Here is a 3,501-nt window from a genome sequence, read left to right as displayed (position 1 = left end):
AACCACATCAAAACTGACAATGCTTACACTTGAATGAAAGAGCAAAGAGAGGGGAACACAACACAAGTTTCAAAATTGAAATTAGATCACCTAATAATTAGAAAAGTTGATTACAAGTTGGAGCAACTTAGTAGCTTGAGTGTATGTTTTGTAGTGCTCCTTCTTATTCAAAAGATAAACCCCCTTGTTCACATTAAAGTTACTGACCTTCATGACTAGGACTTTCTAAATGACCACTGGCTAGCTCACATGGATCTTAACAATTATCATGACACAATTACAACCCAGAGAATCGACTTGCTACTTTGGAATCAGGATCTTCACAGAGTATCACTACACTAGCTCAAAAAATTAAATGAGTACAAATATGGTGTCCGGCTATGTGTCCGGCCAGGTGGGCACCCGTTCGTTCAATCTGCTAACAGACTCTAATGTGGCCCTTAAAACTTTATAATTACCCTCTTTCTCACCTCATATGAGCAAGTATTACATAGCTCTTTATATAGAGATTTAGGTAGGTAGCTAGTAGGTGCTACTAGCACTGAAAGTCCTGTTTGTAGAGACCATAACTTAAGGAGGTTAGATGAACTTCCCATGAGATTTGGTATGATGATAGAGGACATTATGAGCTACAACTTTTCTTTTGGAAACTCCTCAAAGTTTTTCCTAGATTGAGAGAAATCAGCTATGAAATACTGCCCTGTTGATAGGTAGATAGCTCCACTTTTCTTGCCTTAGTTGTAGGAAAAGTGACTTTCCTCCCAGCAATCATGGCATGATTGACTGACTCATAACTAAGGGTGATCAACCATGGTTATCTTGACTTAGAATTCAACTTATATGAAGTAAATGAAACTTGTACTAAATATGCATGTGATACCTATTCTTCAACACCTCCCCTCAAGTGCAAGACTGAATAGACTTGCACTTGCCAACCATAAGCTTATTCTTGAACAAACAAAACTTGTCAAAGCTGAGAGTCTTTGTAAAGATACCAAAAAGTTTCTCATGTGTATAGCAATGAAGAAGTGTGACTTCTCCTTCTTGAACCTTCTCTCGAATGAAATGGTAGTGAACTTTAATGTGCTTGGTTCTAGCATGGAGAATTGGGTTGTTGGTGAGGTACATGCTTGAGAGATTGTCAAAAAATATCTCTCTAGGATCAACAATATTGATTCCTATGTCTTCAATAATTCTCCTCAGCCATATGACTTCACAAGTGACATTGGATGCTCCTCTATACTCAGCTTTGGTTGATGAAAGAGCAATTGTGGGTTGCTTCTTGATTGACCAATTGATCAAGACACTTCCAAGTGAGCAACAACAACCTAAAGTAGACCTTCTATCTTCAACATTTTTGGCCCAATCGACATCTGTGTAAGAAAGTAGCTTTAAAGGAGAGTTATCTTCATCAAAGAGACCATGATCAGCCATGCCGTCGATGTACCTAAGAATCCTCTTGGTTGTCATCCAATGTGATTCCCTTGGCATCTCCATGAATTGGCTTACAATACTCACGGCAAATGATATGTCTGGTCTTGTGATTGTAAGATAAATGAGACTTCCAACCAACTTATATGCATATGAGAATCTACCCGTTTATATCCATCATCCTTGATGAGCTTGGAGTTTGCTTCCATAGGTGTGTGGACTGCTTTACAGCTTTCCATACTAAACCTCTTCAGAATGTCTCTGGCATACTTCCCTTGAGAAAGTGTGATTCTCTTGGGACTCCTATTAACTTCAATACCAAGAAAGTAATGAAGTTCTCCAAGGTCCTTCATCTCATACTCCCTTTGCAAGAGAGCTTTAATCGCATCAATGAGTGCTTGATTTATCCCTATAATAATGAGATCATCCACAGAAGCACAAGAAGAATGATATCTTCTCCTTCATGCTTGGTACAGAGAGTAGGATTTGCAATGCTACTATGAAATCCAAAAGAAATAATAAACTTATGAATCTTTTTATACCAAGCTCTTGAAGCTTGCTTGAGACCATACAAAGCCTTGATGAGTTGACAAACTTTGTGTGGGTACTTTGCACTCACATAACCTTGAGGTTGAAACATGTAGACTAGTTCATCCATATCTTCATTAAGAAAATCATTCTTGACATCCATTTGTGTAAGTATCCATTCAAAGAATAAGGCTAAAGCAATGACTAGCCTCATTCTTGACATCCATTTATGTAAGTATCCATTCAAAGAATAAGGCTAAAGCAATGACTAGCCTTACCATTGTCATCTTTGCAACCGGGACAAAGGTTTCATCATAGTCTTCTCCTTAGTGTTGAGAAAATCCTTTGGCAACTAACCTTGCCTTATGCTTGTTAATGGAACAATTAAAATTCAACTTTGTTTTGTAGACCCTCATCCATGGCTGGAACAATTAAAATTCAACTTTTCCTTTGAGGTGGATTTCTTGCCCTTGTAGATCTCCTTAGCTTTGGTGTTGAATCAACTTCATGTATGTAGTTTCCCATGCTTGATGTAGGACTATTGGGATTCAATGTACCACCTTCTTGAGCAGTCTCATTGATGTAGGACTATTGGGCTTCAATGTACCACCTTCTTGAGCACTCTCATGGATGATGGTAGACTCCATGGTTGAGTCTTGAGGATGAGAGGTTGCATCCTAACCTTCACTTGAGACTTCTTGATAGCTTGATGAAGTATCTTTGAACCACCTGTCATTCTCATCAAAGACAACATCTCTAGAAACATAGAGCTTTTTTGTATTTGGGTTCACCAACCTATATCGTTTTGAATTAAGGTCATACCTGTGAATACACACCTCTCTAACTTGACATCAAGCTTCCTTCTCTTCTCGTCCGGAATATGCATGTAAGCAATGCATCCAGGAACTTTCAAATTGGAGACATTGGGCTTAATACCTGAGTATATCTCTTTGGGAGTGAGCTTGGTGAGAGCTTTCATAGGACTCCTATTCATGAGATAAATTGAGGTGTTGATTGCTTCATCCAATAAACTTTTGGAAGGTTACCTTCTTTGAGCATAGCTTGGGCATGCTCTACGATAACTCTATTCTTTCACTCATCCACTCCATTTTGTTGTGGACTGTAAGCACATGTGTATTGCCTTAGAATTCCATGTTGGAAGAAAAATTCTTCAAACTCCTTGGACTTGAAATCCCCCCCTTGATTTGGTCTAAGAGTTTTGATAAATATTTGACATTCCTTTTCTACTATTGCTTTGAATTGTTTGAAATAAGAGAACACATCATATTTTTTATTCAAAAAGTAAATATCATCCACAAATGTCAAGAAGAAGTGAGCTCCTCCAAGAGATGTGTTTTGACTCGGTCCCCAAATATTTGAGTGTATGAGCTCCAAGGGTTGCCTTGCTCTAGTGCTCTTATTGAATCTGGTTCTTTTTTTCTCTCCAAATTGACAAGATGGACATGGATGTTGCTCCTTGTTGACTTGCAAAGCTGGTAGACCTTCCACAAGTCCTTCTTCAAATGCTTAATGCTTTGAAGA

This window comes from Adiantum capillus-veneris, chromosome 2, assembly GCF_014529385.1.
Source record: "Adiantum capillus-veneris isolate H3 chromosome 2, ASM1452938v2, whole genome shotgun sequence".
In the NCBI taxonomy this organism is placed as follows: Eukaryota; Viridiplantae; Streptophyta; class Polypodiopsida; order Polypodiales; family Pteridaceae; genus Adiantum; species Adiantum capillus-veneris.
The sequence above is the reverse complement of the archived record's forward strand: the minus strand, read 5'-3'. Positions refer to the sequence as shown.